This window comes from Dermacentor silvarum, chromosome 2, assembly GCF_013339745.2.
Source record: "Dermacentor silvarum isolate Dsil-2018 chromosome 2, BIME_Dsil_1.4, whole genome shotgun sequence".
NCBI classification, from domain to species: domain Eukaryota; kingdom Metazoa; phylum Arthropoda; class Arachnida; order Ixodida; family Ixodidae; genus Dermacentor; species Dermacentor silvarum.
The window spans coordinates 144293962-144314716 of record NC_051155.1 but is presented as its reverse complement, the minus strand read 5'-3'; positions in this window follow the sequence as shown (position 1 = coordinate 144314716).

Here is a 20755-nt window from a genome sequence, read left to right as displayed (position 1 = left end):
TTTTGTAGTACACCTGACTGAATTTTACTGAGTGGAGAGAGAGAATAAACATCTTTATAATGGATATGCAGCTTTGGAGAGGCGTCCTGATTCCAGAATGTCTTGAGCTCGGGCCGCGTCATGGGCCCTCGCAATCAGCGGTTGCCGATCTTCGAGGTCGGAGCTGGTCAAGGCTCTCTCCCAAAGCTCGTTGGTGTGGTAAGGGTTTGGTGGATCATGACCGTTAGAGGTAACGAACTAAAAGCGATTAGTAAGAAATATGTTCAATCCATTTTCAAGAGGTTAGTGTTAAACTTTAGCAAGCTTAGTTTAAAAAGAAGTAATTTGTGACACACCTTGTCAAATGCTTGACTAAAATTAAAAAGCACTAAGTTGGCACCAGTTGATCGATTAGGGTACGATGTAACTGATGAGTTAAAAATAAAACTTCAGTTTTGCAGGAGTACGTTAATCGAAAATTATGCGGTGTCTCTTAGTTTTTCTCTAAGCAGTTTGAAATATTTGTGAATATGGCATGTTCCAACAATTTGCAGCAAGTATTTGTCAGGGAAGTGCATGGATCGGTAATAAAGAGGTAAATTTCTTTAGCCGGATTTAGAGATTTCAACCACCTTCCCATTTTCCAATATTTTTAGAGTTTTGTTTTATACAGATATCGCTGAAAGATTTTGTTAACATCATAGAAAAAAAGACGCTAGTACTTTGAAGAAGTTTACTGTTTATACAGTCGTAGCCAGGGAATGAATGATATACGATAATGGATCTATTAATATCTTCATTCTTAACCATTGAGCTGGAATCAATCAGCTACACATTTGGAGACATGAAAACATTTCAGTAAACAGCAACTAAACGTACAACCGATTCACACATAAGCGTGAGATCCTGAACTGAACTTCTAAGAATGGAGGCCTGTTTTATCCAGATATGGCGAGAACCGCTAGTTAAATGCATTGTCCTTGAATTATCGCTCATGATTAGCAGATAAGTCAAAGCTGATAAGTCAATTCTTAACGTCCTTGGCAAGATTTTTACCCACTGTCTTTGTCCCAAGGCATGTGGAAAGTCGATGACAGGCAGCTGCTGCAGACATCAGAGTGAAGCCCTTCAGATACTTGGCATAGCCTTTCAATGGTAGGCCCCAGGTGGAAATGAAGGCTGGTGCAACGGTCTCTCTGGCTCGAAGTCTCCTGAGCTAAATTGCCCGAAGTCTCTGGCATAGATGCGGGGAAGACACATGCATCCATTCGCAGGAGAGATTGTTGGGCAATGAAGACGCAGCGGGGATCAGAGGAAAGGGGAATACGAGGGGTGTCACTGGGGGCGAGAAAGTGTGAGCATTGAGGTCCGTAAGCTCAATGTTGTGGCCCTGATCATGTGCATGCACCTGTGCAATAGGGTGGTAAAACGTGAAAGCTAATTATGACCTTTAATTATAACTTATGAATCACTTCCTAACTAACCTATGAACCTGTTCATAGACGTTCAGTATTTTGGTCCCTTGCTAGAGTATCGAACTCGGAGGCAGCTAGTATTGATGCGTGCTTTGTTGACATTAGACAATTTGAAAATGGCTGCTTGCATAAGAATGGACGTGTAAATGTGCTTATCGGCGGGCAGCAACGGGTACATTAGATTTTAGGCTGCGTTGAATTTAAGAAAGGTATTTGTTCTCGTCTTGGGCTAACCACCGCGTCCCCATGCATCACGCTGTCTTCTTGTAAGAACAGTCGTCGCGAGTACTGACACCATTTAAACACGACCGCAGAGCTTGTTATCGGTCTTGTCTTTCTAGGGGTGACCGTATGGAAATGCCATAGTGAAAGGTCGTTTAACAGATCATCTCAGGGTGAGTCTTCGCATCAAATACGAATAAAGCACAACGTTTCCCGGATTGTGAGGTATTAAGATTTCCTGCTATCTGCCGTAGGCTGACCAGAACAAAAATGGTGCTAAGTTGTGCCGGCTCTTGCAGTGCAGGTGTAGTGTTAGACAAGGGAGAGCCGTAATGGCTCTCAAGGTGCTTCTTATAATGACTGAAAATTTGTACCACTGTTGAAAAGTCCCTCGTAGGAAATGCACTTGGTATATAATGCACGGTTGCTGGAGAGAGCACAAGAGGCCACGAACTACATTAGTACTCGCCCCGGCACTCATTGGTGGAATTATGCGAACCAGGTGAACATGGGCGCTATAACGTAAAGATATTCCAAGTGTTTATATTCTATCTTTGCAATCAGGCATCCACGATTGGTCAAGATTTTTTCGGGCTCACCCCCACTTTGCTTGGCCTTCAGCGCTCAGGAAAACCGCGTAAATTCATCACCTCACATGACGAGCACACAATGATTAGGCATAATTAAACCAAACAAAAGAATGATCGTTTCCGATTCTACGACTTTCTTTCCGTCAGGGCTCAGCTCTTCGTTAAAAGCTTTCGGGCGGCGCCCACTTCGCCTGTCTGTCACACAACGTCACAAAACCACGAAAACTCACCACGTAAAAGTGAAGTATACGCATAAAGATGCATTATTAGGCCGAACAAAATTTATCTTTTTTTTTTCAGAATGGACGCCGATTGTTCTGTTCCGAAATAAATAGAAAATGCCTGCCCGCGGATCACTCTAGCTCTGGCTTCGCAGAACTGTCGGGGAGGATAGATTTATATGGGCATAATAAAAGTTTTGTGTGACAGCATAACGTGGTCGAGCCCTTTCGGCACGTATACAACATCGCTTTACCAACTCTTCTTCACTGAGGTTCGTTATAGCGGTATGTTTACCCTTCCCTTGCACGCCACCGCGATTTTCTACCAGCCACCGAAAACCAAGCAAGGAGAAGCGGGCCGGTTGCCGAAGCCGGCATTGCCCTCCTCATCTAAAGATACATATACTTTCACTGCGCTACCCCGTCCCCACCGAAAGCTTCTCCCTTTCTGTGAGCTTCTCGCTTCTTGGAAGCCAATTAGATGAGAAAAACCTGTCAAGGTAGGCAAGGCTGTTATCTTTAAAAGCAAACAAAAGTGACCTCCCATGAAAGAAGAGAGCATTTCATTGGCCTGGTAAAACAACGCTGCGGGTCAACGCCTGATGTTTGCGTTGGCGGTAACATAAATTTGACGTCCGGAAATTGGAATAAAAACAGATTATAATTGTTCTACGTTATAAGGCCCCAACTTATGTTTTGCGGCAAAACCATCTTACACTAAAACAGGATAGACGTACTTTGAGGCGGAGCATTCGCGGCTGTTCAGCCTCGGGAACTACATGCAGGAAAATCTGGAGTTGGAAGTTGCTATCTCAACCAAACTTCCTGCCCGTTTTGTTGCCAACGTTTATGTAGAAAGATTTCGGTGACGATAGTTGCGATAAGTGGTCTTCACTTACTGTGCGACAGTGCTATTGTGCCGCGCAGCCCTTGTGAGCAGACCGAAATGTGAGGTGGTCAACATAAACAAGAACTTTTATGTCAGGGATGTCCTGCAGTTTCCAGCATGAGGCATGAAGGCAATGCCAAATAATAACGTTGAAAGATTTGCGGAAGCCCCACACTTGGGCGTGAAAGATCAGGATGATTACCTCGCATGTGTTTCCTTCATCGTGTGTCAATGAAAAGGTCGTGTGGGAAGATTAACTTCAATAATTATTGGCATAACCTAAAGGTGCAGTTAGAAAACAGAGTTCTTTAATTGTCTTTGTTTAATACCTCCCGTAATAAAAGGCATCCAGGCTGCGCTCTAGATGACGATTCGGTGGTCGTCCTAAAAGATATGTGTCGTTGAACTGCGTCGCCACCATCATTCCGGGTGCCCTTCCTCTCACGTTTCGTTCTTGTCCTCACTAACCTTTCTCGCTGCCATGTTTGGCTTTCGAGGCCAGGTCGTAAACACGTTTCTGCTCTCTGAATGGCCACACTTAAGATTCCTTTGCGGTGAGCCAACTCCAAACAATGCAACATTTCCTTGAGGTCAACTGCATTGCTGGCCTTACCATGTATTAAAACCGCACGAAAAACCTTTCGTTAAATGTAAAATCGTGAAGTTTGGCCGAAATGTACACGAAGCACGCTTGCGGGTATGCGAGTTACAATTGGGCAGATGTGTAACTCGTAGGTGACGATTGGTTTGTAACAGTATACCAGCAATTTCAATGGTGATACTATTTTGATTGCCGTCTCCGCGGTCGGACAACTGACCCGATCTTTGTATATGCAACGGCTGCCGCTTTCTTTTTTTTTTTTTTGCCTTCTCTCCCGAGTGTGGCTTTTCTCGGTTTCCCGGAGCATAGACTATTGTATCGCCAACGCCTACACAGTGGCATCTGTATCACTCCATATCTACAGTTTCTTTTTCTTCAAGTAAATGTTTGGAAGTTGCAAATACCAACCGTGTTTGTTTCAATTTGTCCGGCGTCTGAATGGCACTTTGCTGTTAAGTTGCAGCGCCATCATTACATCGTCTTTTGGCCTAATAAATGCCTACACACAATGTTCGTTAAAGGGACAATAAGGACAAACACTAAATCAGTTTAGACTGATAAATATTATTCGAAAACATAATTCTAGTTTTTTGCGATAATAAGTTGACCATTACAAAGATATGGATGTCAAAGTCTCATTTTCTTTATTTAGCACCTGAACCCCGCACAGGTACGTCAGCGGGGCGTCATGCATTTAAAGCATTTCTTTTTCTTAAAGACGATAGTCTTTCTTGGGCTACCTAAACGCGAAAAACTTCGTCTGTCTGCAACTCGATTCAACCGCCCGGCCAAAACCAACCAAGCTACTACCACTGGTGGCACGGCGTCATACACATCAAAATTATACCGCGAATAGGGAACCTCCGGCCTATTTTAGACACAATATATGTACATAACCGTGATCCACAGCGTTCATTTAATTAAGAATAAACATTGGACTGGTTTTTACGTTAGTAAATGAAAAATCAACGGGTTAGAAATGGTATCGAAGACACGCTACGCGTTAAAACAAGCAGACTGAATCCGCGGCTCTATAGCGGGCTTTAAGCCTACAGTAATTAAAGGTCCCAACCGATGGCGTTAGAACAGGGCGAACGAGGAAAATTTGAATTGAATTTAGCAAAACCTCCGTTGCATCCATCATGGGCGGAGTGGGAGGAGGAGGAGGAAACAACTTTATTTTGCTAATTTGGCTTAGTGAGGGGTGGCTACGAGGTGATGCCTCACAGCCACCTCCTCGGCTCTTTTGATGGCCTGAAGTTGAACCTCCAGGTTCGGGTTCATAAGCAACGCTTCCCACGCTTCAGGCGAGGGAGCGGCCAGGAGATCTGGTGGCGTGGGGGGGGGGGGGATCTTCTCTGCAGTCCCAGAGAATATGATTTAGGGAGGCTATGGAACCACATAATGAGCAGTGTGGGTCTGTCAAGTCATGGTAAAAGTGTGCGTATATTTGTGGGCTGGGAAAGGAGTGTGTTTGGAGTCGGCGCCAGGTGACTTCTTGTCCTTTGGTGAGCTTGGGATGAGGCGGGGGTTTGTCCGTCTTGTGAGGCGGTAGTATTAGGCAATATCGTGGCATGTGGTCAGTGGCTCGCTGACCAGGTCCACTGGGTCAGAGATGGGACCCACCGCTCGGCTGACGCATCCTCGAGCACATTGGTGGGCCGCCTCGTTCCCCGGGTTCCCTGCGTAAGCCGGGACCCAAATCAATTCAATTAGGGTGGGTTCTTCTTCACTATCTTGGTGTTTAGGGGAGAGTAGGGGATGCAGTATTCGTAGCGTGGCTGGGGCCACGATTACACGTGCAAAGTTGGATATGGCGGTCTTTGAGTCACTGATTATAGTTGTAAATCCGGCTGCTGCAGCGAGGGCAATGTCCGCCTCTTCTGCCTCCGCCGAATTGAGGGCACGGACAGAACAGGCCGTCCTTGTTGGTGTTGCTCGGGGCGTAAATTGGTTGTCGTTGTTGTTGATGATCTTGGGTAGGCTAATTACGCTGATTGCGTACGTGTTATGTGGCAAGGAATATTGAGCAGCGTCGTCGTATGCTGCTTCGGAGTTGGACCAGTGGGTTTTGTGCAGGGCTTGAGCTCTTGCTTTCCGTCTGCCGTCGTGATGACCTGCCAGCATGTTCTTTGGCAGTGGCTTGATGATGAACCTCTTTCTGATGTTGGGGGGAATGGTGGCAGGATCGTTGTGCGTTGGAGAAAATGTTACGTATCAGGGGCGGCAGAAGACTATCGTCTTTCGACGTTATTTGCAGCGAAGCAAGCAGATATGCAGCCATTTTTTTTTTATTTCGGCCAGGTTGGCTCAGCAAAGTTAGCCTAAACTTGCAATGTTTACTCTTTGCCTCCTTTGCAGTTCATATTTAGCGATAAGTGATTAGCTATGCTTTAGCTGATGCCGTCATAACTATGACGTCACGTCGAGCCGCCGTAAAAACTTCAAGATAGCGTCGTCACTTTTCTATCCTTCTTGCGCTTTTTAAGGCTTACCGAACCTGTTCTCAGGGTAAGAGTGGCGCATCTACAGTAATGTAAAGGGGAACATTACTGATACAGGTAAAATCACTGCTCTCTTTGGTGTCCCCTTAAGCATTTTCGAGGAACTTTGCAGCCTTGGTTCCACTATGGTTTCAGTGGCTGCCCTAGCATCTAGACGTAGCAGACAAGGATCAGGCTGACATTTTTACCCATGATACAACAAGAACTATAGGGCAAACAAAGGACACAGCCTCACCTCAAACAAACTATCGTCAGTCACCTTTAAAGGGACAATAAAGAGAAAAATTACTTCGGGTGCCTTAATAAATTACCCTTACACAATACCAAACAAGCCACGCTCTACGGGAGGCTTGGTACGCTAGAAAAAAACGCAAACACGAAAGATTATTGGCGAAGCCACCTCAAGATTGCCGCAATTGCTAGCCGTGATGTCATGAATATTTGAGGCCATTTGCTCGGGCATAGTTAAATATTTACCGGTAAAAGAATTACTCCATCTCCCGCTAAAGGGAACCATGTGTGGATGCGAAGCAGCGGGGAGATGGTTAGCTTCAGCGGGAGATGGTTTCGCGGCGGCGGCCCGAGCGCTCATCGCTGCGCTGCACAGTAGAATGAGGCGCGCAAGCTCCGTCATTTTCATACCGCGGAACTACCATGGCGCCCCCAGCGGAGTATGCAGCTGTCACAGCACCTGTCGAGCGCGCCGCTCCGGATTCCCAAAGGAGAGAAAGGGGGGAGCGTAAGAGAGGAGAGAGAGGGAGAGGGGGCGCGCATGCGCTGGGGGGTGTAGGACGCGGGCGCCGCTCCATCCAGGATTCCTAGAGGAGAGAAAGGGGGGAGCGTAGGAGAGGAGAGAGTGAGGGAGAGGACGTGCAAGCGCTGTGGGGGTGTGGCACGCGGGCGCCACTCCGTAGAGTATTCTTAGAGGAGAGAAAGGGGGGAGCGTAGGAGAGGAGAGAGAGGGGGAGGGGACGCGCATGCGCTGTGGGGGTGTGGGACGCGGGCGCCGCTTCGTACAGGATTCCTAGAGGAGAGAAAGGGGGAGTGTAGGAGAAGAGAGAGAAGGGGAGGGACGCGCATGCGCTGTGGGGGTGTGGGACGCAGGACAAGAGACAGAGCCGCCTGCAAGAAATGCTTCGCATTAAAAAAAAAGACTACATCGTGTCCTAAAAGTGCCGTAGACTGAAAGTATGAAGTTTCAAGAACGTTTACTGAACCACAACGCCCGAAATGCGAAAGAAAAAGTTGTCGCAGTTTCACCTGAAAGGTGAAGCATCAATTGCGATAGCAAATTTGTAGAGAGATATACGGAGTAATGATATTAGCTTTATCAGCTGTATAAACTTGGACATGCAGCAGCACCGGCAACGCGCCGAACTGTTGTCGACGCCGTCGGCATTTTGCCCGCGTTCGCTCAAAATGCGTGCGGCGTTGGTGACTGTTGCCGGAGCCTCTGATATAAATAGGCACTTGGTGCCGCAGCTAAACGTCGCCTCCCTTCCCTCCCCCTTCCCCCCCTCCCCCACGGTCTCTCGCGCATCGGAAGAAGGCGCGTTTGCTCTACATATATGGTGATTGTAAAGGAGGAAAGAGACGCCTACTTCTGCAGCCCTTAAGGAAGCACGGCGCAGAACGCGCGTTTGTTCTCCGCCGTGCGTTCACTCCCCGTGAAAGAGCGCGTCCCTCGCGCCCTTTCACTCGCACATACAGCGTTCGGCGGCGCGCGGCCTCCCCAACCTTTCCCTTTCCCTCAAGAACCACTTACCTACCGCGCGGCCACGATTTCATCTCCATTGACGTCATACGGAACCTCACGGCGACGGCGACGGCGACGGCGACGGCGACGGCGACGCCGACGGCGACGGCGACGCCGACGGCAGAAATCTGCTTTTGAGTGTCCATATAATTGCTATCGCAATAAAAGAAAACGCGTTTCAATCCATGACCTTCCACTGACGAACCGGCCCTTCGATTCCAGCACAAAATTCAGAGCTGAAACAATGACCGTCATTTTCTCTTCTAATAACCAACCTATTGCGACAAAAAGACGAAAGTGGATTTCTTACAGAATAATTTATCCATATAAACTGATTCAGTGCTACTTTTATTGTCCCTTTAAATGGCCGAAGTGGTATCGTGCGCTGGAAGACTCACAGGATGCTGGCTAGCGTACTGTTCTGCCTTGCTGTGACGAATCGTCTTGTTCCCCTTCAATGTATCCGGCAGCGCTTCGGGCTGATGATTCTCTAAACTATAAACTTTATGTTTCTTAAGCTGTACACACAGGCAGCTGACATTCTGGCGGAGCAATTGAGGGCAAACATCGCAAGACTAAATCTGCCAGTAGCCAACAATTTTCTGTTCTTCCAAATGAATATCTAACAGCGATCCGCATAGTGCTCGAAGACAAAATGCACACAGATAAATCATCTTTAAGGTAAAACGTTTAGAAGCACTGCTTCTAAACATGGTATAAATTTTTCTCCCCACAAGACATTTTTTTCTCGGAGCCTCCTCTCTTGATCACATGTCATATCAATGCTTTCGACGCCGTGGAAAAATTTTTGTATGTTTTAAGGCATTTTTTTTAAAATAGTTTTTAAGGTATTCTTAATTTGTTTTTTCCCGAAAAGTTCTATTTTTCTAACAATATATAAGCGTTTTTTTAGTTCCATCTGACACCTCGCCAATCTTCTAAAGTGGCTATGCGCCATAAATAAAGTAAAGGAATGCCAAACAAAACCAGCATCATGCTTAGTAAAACTAAGTCTCAAGCTAGGCTACTTTCAATTCTAATTAACATAGTTTTGTAAAATTAGCTTTCTACTTTGTATCGTTGTGCTTCGAAACGTCTTGATATGCAACTCGTACAGAGTCCTCTCTAGGAAACAGTGGGACGAGGTCTGTGATTCCATTGGTGGGCAGGTGCGCAATGGTAAAACCTGGAACCTGTTAAAACACCTAATGAACCTAACACTACATCAAACCAGAGGCACGTTCTCGCCCGAATTATACATTAGGCCATGCGGATGGCTTCCAAGTGAGAGTTGGTCCGTCATCTGGCCGACAAGTATGTTCTTGTCGTCGGGTTCGGACAGTCTCACGACTATCTAGGTTGTTTAGGCCTGGACAACCCCTATCTGTATGCGGAGTTTTAGGTAGAGGAGATTTGCATAGCTTTGCACGGCCTTAATGGCCGGTCCGCCGGGGGACCGGATGGCATTTCTAACAAGACGCTTCGCAATATGGACGATAGGTCTATTGAGTAGCTCACAAACCAGATTAATCAAATATGGCACCGCGGAATCGTCCCGATTCCCTGAAGGACTGCCCTCATGGTTCCCATTCCCAAACCGAGTAAAGCGCTCACTGTAGACAATCTGAGGCCCATCTCGCTCACATCCTGTGTGGGCAAGGTTGCTGAGCATGCGGTCCTCAACCATCTGATCCGATTTCTAGGCGATAACGATATCTCTTCCCGCACCATGATAGGATTTAGGGCGGGATTGTCCACCAGGATGCTATGAAGCCGATTAAGCATCAAGTCTTATAGCGCTGCTCCGGGGATGTCCGGGTCATTCTAGGTTTGGACCTCGAAAAGGCTATTGACAACATTCTTCATTCGCACATTCTGAAATATATTTCTCAGTTATGCCAGGTCATTTCTCACGGGCCGGACGGCTACCTTCCGGGTAGCTGAATTGCAATCGTCATTACTCGAACTTGGTGGCAAAGGCCGGTCACAAGGTGCTGTCATTTCCCCTTCTTTATTCAACACAGCCACGGTAGGACTTGCCAGGTGGCTTCTGGAACTTGAGGGAATTAAGCATACCATGTATGCTGATGACGTCACCATTTGGTGCACGAGAGGTAGTGATGGATATGTGGAGGGAGCCTTTCAGGTGGCCATAGATACCATAGAGGCTTATTTGGAACCCACTGGTCTGAGATGTTGCCCATCAAAATCAGAGTTCGTCTTATATAGTCCTAAAAGCGAGGCCTGAAACTCACGGACTTAGTGCCATTAGAGACTACGGACATCAATTTATGTACAAAGGACAGAGGCCGGGCTGTATACCCAGGGTCGACTCGATCAAGGTTCTGGGCATGATTATAGAATCGGGAGGCAGGAATGGGCATACCGTGAATAGGCTAATTGCTAAGCCGGACAGTGCCGTTTGGCAGGTTCGGAGAGTGTCGAATCGGCACCATGGACTCAAAGAGGATAACCTAATTCGGTTGATGCAGGCTTTCGTCTTGCGCCACTTCACGTATGTGGCAGCTATGCACCAGTGGAAAAGGACTGAAAGGAACAAATTGAACACACAACTCAGAAAGATTGCCAAGCGAGTTCTGGGTATACCGGTGTATTCCCGCACGGATCGCTTATTGCAACTTCGTTTACATAATACCCTAGAGGAGATCGCGGAGGCTCAGGAGTGCGCTCAATTGGTTCGTCTCTCCGCGTCCAAGGCGGGCAGATGTATCTTGCAGGAACTCGGTTACCAGCCGGACGCGCTTACGCAACTATACTCAAGTATTCCCCACTCTGTACAGGAGAACATTACTGTTGCACATTTCCTAGGAATAAGCATCCCGAGCATAATCGGGGTTGGCGTATGGTGAGAGGGGCCAGCCTCCTCAAGAAGATACATAGTGATCTGCGACCGTTCAGCTTTGTGGATGCCGCTACCTAGGTCGGCGTGCATTTACAGGTGTTGTGGTTGACGGTAAACAAAAGGTGTTTAATGCTGCCTCGGTTCGGGCGGAAAATTCTGTACTGGCTGAGCAAATGACAATTGCCTTAGCTTTATTAGATGACTCAAGAGACGCTGTTTACAGCGACACCGTTCTGCGGCCAGGACATTTGCAAAGGGCCCCATCTGGAAGCAGGTCCTCAAACTGCTTGAGGGCAAAACGATTACGCATCATTTTATCTACTTCTTTCCTGCATATCTGGGTTGGATTGAGGCTGCTCCCCCCAAACACAACGGGTCGGATCTCGGGGCTACGCGAGAACTTGCCTATCACTTGACTCCGACACGCTCCATCGACGACTGCATTGAAAATCGGGACGGCCCCTCCACCTGCAACGAGCTTACTCAGCACTTCCATCTTGGACCTAGGACTTGTGCCCCCCCCCCCACACCCGAAACTTAACCGGGCACAAGCTTTAACACCACGCCTGGTGCAAACATGCACTCATCGTAATCCCTTCCTTTTACATTAGATCTACCCCGATAATTATACTGATGCTTCTTGCCGCGACTGTGGCGTGATAGCCACGTTAGAACACATGCTCTGGTGGCGGTGTGCCCTATCACGCTCTATCAACAGGAACGATGAAGCCAGGTGGGAGGCGGCCCTCCGAAGCCCGCTTCTGGCTGACCAACTCTGGGCTGTCCAGCAGGCCCGCGATGCGCTCAAGAGGCTTGGCCTGTCGGTCCCTACGTGGGAGCGGCTCGTTTCGTGATGAGTCATGATCGGCACGACTTCAATAAAGTTTATTCCTTCCATCCATCCATCCAACCATTCCCGTCAAGCGCAGCCATATTTATTACCTTAGAACGTGCTCTAAATATGTAATCTCGATGGAATGGCCAGATGAGCAATGTGTAGCTGGAAAGCAAGTTGGCTGCACCACCCTTTCGTGTACATTTATTTTAGTTTCAGTGTTTATAGACTAACATGAGAAAAGCGTGATTATAGTGCTGTGAAATATAGACAAAAACATATTCAAGGCATTGTGCAAATTATCGCGTAGCGCAACGGATTTTCAGCACATACAAAGCAAAGAAATGCGCGGACTAGCTCACTAATGTGTAGAAGTTTAGACTTCTTGGCACGGTATTACTCTCTCTAAAACGCAAACATAGATTGGCACAGTCATATAAAGGGTCAAAACAACTTACTGTGGGGCCTGATTCTACCACTTTGCCGTCGCCTGTTTTGTCTTTTAGAGACGACAGCTTTCACGTGAAACCCTCGGAACACTCAGATAAGTGCGTTTGTTCATGTCGCCAGAGCCCTGTTCATTTATGTTTTCTTTTTTTCTCTTACGGCATCGGCATATGACAATTGAGTCAGCGCTGGTCACGCTGGGAGTAACATGATGCTCATTCAATTTCGATGTTCAAAAGCGAGAGAGAGTGAGAAAAAAAAGCAAGAAAAGCCTAAGGTGATCACCTCGACTCACGCACGTCCGGTTTGCTACCCTACTCTGGAGACAGGGTAGTAAGGAAATAAAATAAGAAAAAAATAGAGAAACCATCACTTTATCCGTAGGTGAACATCAAAACGACCGTCACTAGCTGAGGTCTGTCGACTTGAGGAGCTGCAACAGTGGCAACATCATAGTGGATCATCAAGTTACAGCGACGAGCGACATAACGGACGCGCCCTCTTGCGCTGTCGAGTCCACATGAACGCGACATTGCGAAGAGTAGGTCTCGATGCGATTAAGGCTCTTAATCTAGAAATTGATAACTCATCCCTTTATTGTCTACAGACAATTGCCACTTCAGCTAGTAGCAAAGAAGATTGTTCGGCCAAGAGCCCTCCTACATTGTATACTAGACTTCCAAGCCACTTAAGGGAAGAGTTTCATTGTCTCATTGAAAGTGGCCTTGGTCTAGTTAAGAACTTTGTCCACCCCGTCAAAACACCTCCATCTGTCCAGCCCGTTGCGTCTAAGTTCGCCTCCTACCATTTCCTTTACGACCCTTGGTATCGGAAAAACTTCTTCAGCTCGAAGAGACGGACGTGATCGAGCGTGTCAATGCGACAGAATGGGTCTCCCCTATAGTAGTTGTTAAAAAAAAAAGATGGGGTTATACGCTTGCGTGAACAGCAGCCAACAAGACCGCTCTTCCGGACAATTTTCCGCTTCCCCACACTGAAGAACTTCTGCGCAGTCTTGTGGGAGCAACACACTTCTCCCAGTTAGATCTGGCATCTGCTTATCACCAGGGTCGTAATTTGACAGCCTTTGTAGCACACGAAGGACTTTACCGGTTCAAGCGCGTGTGCTTTAGATGGGCTTACGCCCCGCTGCCTTCCAGTGAATGATGTCGCAAATTCTTCAAGGGTGCTCTCGTGTCTTGTGTTACGTGCATCGATAACATGATTGTTTCTCGGAAAAGAGAGAAAGACCAATGGGCAAACCTTACGACTGTTCTAAGGCGTATAAAACAAGCATGGCTCAAGCTTATAATGACAAGTGTGTACTATGCACAAATGAGCTTTCGTTCCTGGGTCACAAAGTCACGCTGATGCCATCATTCTCCAACCGGAGAAGGTAGAATCCATCAAAAGCATCCCTGCGCCGGCAGATGCCTCCGGTCTTCGATGCTTTCTTGAGTTAGTGGAATATTACGCCGAGTTCATTCCTAACTTAGCCGATGTCGTCGAGCCTATGCGGGCTCTTTTTCGCAAGAATGTTCCCTTTGTTTGGTCTGAGAACTTTGATGCCAGTTTCTGAAAGGGAAAGTCCGTGCTCGATTCCGTTACAGTACTCCGGATGTTCGACGGACCATTTCCAGTCGTTGTCGCTACAGATGCATCAGAATGCGGACGCGGAGTTCTTCAGCAAATACACGGACACGAAGTATGTACTGTAGCGTTTGCTTCAAGGACTCTGTCTCCTGCAAAGAGAAAGTACGCTGTTGGAGAACGCGAAGCACTCGCGTGTGTCTGGGCGATTGAGCATTGGCATACGTATCTTTCGGGACGCCATTTCACATTGTGCACAGACCACCAGGCTCTGGTATCTCTACTTTCAAGTCAAGGCACTGGCAGACGACCACTTCGTATAGCACGATGGGCACAACGACTTCTATGGTATATCCACATTCTACAGTACAGGAAGGGATTGGAAAACCAAGTCGCAGATGCTCTGCACCGCCTTCCAGTTTCGTTGCCACAGGAGGAAAATTCGACAGACGAAGTTGGAGCATTCATTCAAGGGCCATCTTGCATCACCAAAGACCAATTCTAGCAGTGGTGGGCTGAAGACAACACGTTACAGCAAGTCATTTCTGACGTTCAGTCATCGTGGCCTTCCCACAAATGACTTCCGGTTGAAGTTAAACCATTCCACAAGGTGCGTCAAGAATTTTCTGTTGTTGGGAATTTGTTCCTCCACGGAGAGCGCATGTTCCACAATCACTGACGCCACAAAGGGTCACCTCATCACATGAGGCCCATCCCAGAATTATCAAGATAAATTCACGTCTAAAGAACGGTTCTAGTGGCCCGGCATTGATCGGGAAGTTTAGATTGCAATTCAGATCTGCAGCATCTGTCATGCAGCAGACAAGAGCGCCAAAGTAACTGCTACTCTACTTCAGCCGGTACAATTCCCAGAGGGCCCATGAAAAAAAGATAGCACTCGACATCGTGGGTCCCTTGGAGCAAGCCTTGCACGACTGTTGATATGCGGTTACACTGGTGGGCTATTCTTTGAAGTGGACCGAAGTGCACTTCAGTAGAGACGTCTTCACAGCTACCGTCACAAAGTTCTTGCTCTAGGTATGTTCCTGAGAAGATTACCCGGATGAGGTCGTTTGTGACAATGGTCCACAATTCACTTCTAGGGAGAGATTCAACGTTTATTTGTGCCAGCAATCACGAGGGCGGACGTAGCCTCTCTCCGCCTAGCAGATGGTCGAGATCCCCTGGGTCTCAACGACTGCATCAGCTTGCTGGATGACCCAGACTTGGTCTTGCTGGTCTGAGCTGAGCAGCAGGGACTCCCACTGCTGCCATTTTTGAATTTCGCGACCCTCGAAAGTAGCCGCCTTCGAGCTTGCCCACAGAATATGTGGCAGACCCACCCTACCTTTACATAATTTGCATTGATCATTGGATTGACCCAGATATAATCGAAGCGGACTCTGCTCTAAAGCTGTCACTTGAATACGCGACTTGAAAACTCAGTTGAAACGTTCAATTTTCCCGTTCGTTTGCGGTTATACAAACAAGAGTACAGAATGCGGATTCCCTGGTCCTTTATAAAGTGCTCAAGCTCTTTAGAAGTGAATAGAATAGGTGGTCTGCAGTAGATTCTTTTCACTTCTAGAAAGTTTGAGCACTCAGAAAATGATTCAGATTTCTATCGCGATCGACCAGTGAAGGACTCGCAAAAACGTTATTTGTGTCGTCTGCGTACATCACTAGTTTGGGAAAATCTGGAATGTGGCATAGGTCATTTACGCATATATAAATAGGAAGGGACCCAACATGAAGCCCTGCGGTACTCCTTTCTTCACATCAACGTACGCTGATGACTCCTTATTTATTACTACGTATTGGTAGCGAAGGAAGATGAATATGGAGAAGACAAAGATAATGTTCAATAGCCTGGCTAGGGAACACGAATTCAGGATCACCAGTCAGCCTCTAGAATCTGTAAAGGAGTACGTTTATCTAGGTCAATTACTCACAGGGGACCCGGATCACGAGAAAGAAATTTACAGAAGAATAAAATTGGGTTAGGGTGCATACGGCAGGTATTGCCAAATCCTGACTGGGAGCTTACCACTGTCGTTGAAAAAGAAAGTGTACAATCATTGCATTCTACCGGTACTAACATATGGGGCAGAACCTTGGAGGTTAACAAAGAAGCTCGAGAACAAGTTAAGGACCGCACAAAGAGCGATGGAACGAAAAATCTTAGAACTAACGTTAAGAGACAGGAAGAGAGCGGTGTGGATCAGAGAACAAACGGGAATAGCCAATATTCTAGTTGACAATAAGCGGAAGAAATGGAGCTGGGCAGGCCATGCAATGTGTAGGATGGATAACCAGTGGACCATTCGGGTTACAGAATGGATACCAAGAGAAGGGAAGTGCAGTAGAGGTCGGCATAAAACCAGATGGGATGATGAAGTTAGGAAATTTGCAGGCGCATGTTGTAATATGCAAGCGCAAGACGGGGGTAATTGGAGATCGCAGGGAGATGCCTTCGTCCTACAGTGGACATAAGATATAGGCTGATGATGATGATGATGATTGGCAGCGACTGCTTAAGTAGCTTTGCAACAATTCACGTGCAATGCCTTTTATACCACATGCGTTCAGTTTGCCTAAAGAACGTCACGACATACGGTGTCGAACGCTTCGCGTAGGTAAATAAAGGGCCCAACTGTGTATATTTTTTTCTCAAAGTTATCTATTATACGATCTTTTATTTTAAGCAGTGCTAGCTCGGCAGATTTGTTTTTTGGAAGCCAAATTGAACATCATTGATAAAACTCTACCTATAAAAAAATCTGCAGCCGGACAGTCATTGCGTTTTAATATATTTTTGACAAAATAGGCAGAACTGATATATTGGATGATAACTGGACATCTGTTTTTGGTTGCCTCCTTTGAAGGTAGGACATGCGCGAGCAATTTTCAACTTGTCTGGGAAAATGGCCGTAGTAAAAGATAGGTTGATAATATGGGCAAAAGGAGCTGATATTACGTCGGTTATCTACTTAAGCATTGCCGGTTTTACGTCGTCACAACCTGCAGCACATTTGTTCTAGATTTTTTTACAGCTTTCTTTGATTTCACGATCTCTGACAGGGTTTAATAAAATAGTGTTGGGAATCCTGTAATTATTGATTCACAGATTAGGTCCATCTCCGTCACAGACATCGTGGGAATCACAGCTAGTCACAAAATAATTGTTCATTGGCGTTGCTGCATTGTAGCCGCTGAGGACACCCGTTTCTGTCTCTTTAGTGGTTATACAGTTCTGTTTTCTGACCCAACAAACCTCTCACCTCGTCCCAGATTTTCCTTGGGTCATTGCTTATTTTGCCGAAAACATCTCCGTAATAATTCATTTTAGCGTATTTCATTTCGCGACTAAGCTGGTTTCTAAACTTCTTGAACTCGATTAATTTATCGGTGTCACGTAAGTTTATAAATGCATGGAACATGAAATTTTCTTCCGTTATTTTTTTTATGTAAGGTACTTGTAATCCATGGCTTCCTTATTTCTTTATTTTGAAAAAAATTTAGCACCTCAGGAAAAGCTACACGATAACAATTTTTTTAGTTTTGCGAATAATAGGTTATATGCCAAGTTTGGGTGAACTTCCTCAAATACGCATTCCCAGTTTTCCTCAATCACTCGGTGACGAAATATCTCCAACGTGCACGCATTGGTTTTACGAAATAACATCCTTTTGTTTTTATTAGCCAGATAGTGACCGCGAGACAACGGAAAAGCGCAGAACGTGGGCAGGTGATCGCTTATCTCTAGTGAAAGTAACCCAGCAGCGCACGATGGCAAGCAAATGTTCGTGATATAGATATCGAGCAAAGTTGTTGTTACAGCCGTCTGTCGTGTTGGTTCCGTGTTAATATTTTCACAAGCGAAATAATTCTTGAGCTCCGTTAGTTGCTTAGCTGGGGCATCTAGCGAAAGCATGTCTATGTAGACATCACCCATGACCGCGAAAGGTAATCCAGAGCGACATGAGAAATGCAAGATACTTTCTATTCACTACAAAAATTCATGCTTGCTACCCGAGGATGGCCTGTAACTATAGTAACTGTAATCTATAGCAACCCATTTGAAGGCGTATCATGAGACATTCGATGTTTTCATTTACTGTGAAAAATTCGGAAACGATCTCTCGGTTGAGTAATTCTATAACATAAATAGCCACTCCACCTCCTTTCCTCTCGGTACACACTAAACCATTATAAGTGCTGTCTTCAAACAAAGGAGGGTCTTCACCTAATGTTAGCCAGGTTTCTGAGAACATTTGTATGTCAAACTAAAAGAAAGGTGACTGAAAAGGTCAAGCAACTGTTCTTTTCTTGTTTCATATGCTACGTGCGTTTAAACGAACTAACTTTATGCGCTTATGTGCGTCTTGTAATAATGCATTTAAAGAGTGAATGTCATATTAACACCCATTATCCATTTAGATACCAATACTACAGTGTCATTACTGGCAGCATTGCTGGCTTGATCTACTCCGGCTCCGTAGTCAGCTTATCTAAACTATAAACAGTGGTTATTTTCAGCACCACCGAACTTTAATTTCGGCGAGCGAATACCTTTCCGCCTGCTGTCTAAACAAACTTCCAGTGTACTTCCCTTTTACGTTGTATGGCGGCCCCAAGAAGTTGTTTACCATGTCTCGTCAACTGTTCATTGACGTACGCTGGCGAGGACTCCCGACTGCCCAGTGCCATACTGTCAATTTTGACTTTCTTTGCTTTGCTCAACAAGGCATTCCTCTTTGTTCTTCGTACAAATCGATCAATTATGTTGCTTACGTCATGTCGAGCAGTGAGTGGGAACTCGATGGCATGTATCGATATCTTCCTCAGACACCTCTTCGTGCACAATGACTCCAATCTTCCTAAGAGCCTCAAGCGGTTCTATATAAGGAGAAACGCCCTTGATTTACAGTGCCATACTGTATTGTTGGAACTCTGGTATGGCTCGACCTCCTCTATTCCTGCGCAACATACTGGCATTTTCAGCTTTCAGTTCCTCGTTTGGTCTTATTATTTGCCTGAGGTCCTCTTTGAGGTCCTTCATTTCGTACAGAGTATCCTTTATCTCTCGGAGCTATTTTTTTTAAATTCGCGAAGCAGGTCTTTGGTAGCCGTAGCAGTATCACCCGAGTCTTTTGCCATTACTGAGCAAACAGCAACCCGAAAAACACACACACACACACACACACACAACGTACTTAAGTACAACATCAATCGAAGAAAACAAAACAAATGCAATGTGTCCAGCAGGAGTGCACAAGTGTAACGGATTTTCGGCTACAATTGCCAGTGAAAAACGTTTCCTCTCACCTGCAAATGTTTTATCCTTTAGTGCGTGGTTCCGATGTGCACTGCTGCCGGACTGTGCACGAAACGAAGTTCTTGCATACTTTATAGCAGAAGGATCCGTTGCCCCCTGGTGGCGACGATCTTGCAATCTTGATCAGAGCCGCTATTCCGGGGCACTATTCTGAACACGCATGGCGGCTGCACGGCCGCCATTATCCACCATCTTGGCTGTCTTATTGGCTGTCCAGAGGTCACGTGTTTTGAAATTTGTGCCGGGAAACGGAAGTTTTGCAAAATGCATTTTTGCGTCTTCGTCAGAATAGTTTTATAGACTAATACTTTTTTATGGTCCTTGGCACCTATATTGCAACTTTAGCGCTTTAAAATGAAAGTGGACGGTAATGTGCAGAAGCCCGTGCAATGCATCTGCAATTTCGCGAATATTTGGTGGCGTTCCAGGATAGAAGGCATGTCAGCTTGTTCATTGGATGAAGGAATATTCCGTGAGGAGCGTCACAGGAAGGGCTGTTTAGTAAACTTCAATTTGACATTGCGTGACGTTGCGCTGGGCCGCCATTGCAGAGATTTTCCGCCATAATTTGTGGTGTGACGAGCAACGCGAATTATGCTAATGAGCGGCCATATGCAATGACAGTCGAGAGGCATGCGTATTGCCGCATTTCCCTGTCATTTGGGGCCATGAAAATGTTTTGTTCACAACGCGTACTCGTAGCATTTGCATCGCTCTCGGGTCTTTATGTTTTTAACCATAATTTTTATTAAAATCACGTTTATTTGAAATAATATTGGTTAAAAGTAGCAAACTTTCTGCGATGTTTTGCACTTTTCGCTACTGCGTTTGTATTGTAATCAATATTAATGTATTTTCGCGTCATCAATGGCAACCACAACGGCGACTTTTTAATTTATAAAAATAAATGTACGCAAAGTGGCGTCTTGAAGTTTCCTCTCGCGGTGCGAGTAAGCAGCGAAGTGAACAAGAGATGGCAGTGCCGGCGCTTGCGTCGCGCAAGTGGATACCTGTGGTGCACGCAACGCTATCGATGATATTCGGCCGCTTCTCAGCCAGACGAGTCGGGCGGAATCACTTGCGTTTCACGAGATAGCGATAACGCGGCCTAGAGCGTGCGCTCATCATCACTGGTGGGTCGCGTATGTTGTCTCAAGGTAGAAAGCAAGTGCGTGGGCACCAATATACGATCACTCATTCCGTTTCCAGACGACATGCATCCCACCTAATCAAGCAGACGACAGCTTGTGCGCATGCAGACGACGGAAGCGAGAAACAATTTTGATAGATTAATCGTACGCTTTGAGCAAGCTGCTTTATTTTTACGGGGTAGGAAAACTGTTTTCATTTATCAAGAACGCTAGGTTCAATGCCTACATTACAGTTTCTTAGGCGTCAAATTTGCGTCACGTTGCGAAAGCAAACCGGGGCCATTGACGCCATTT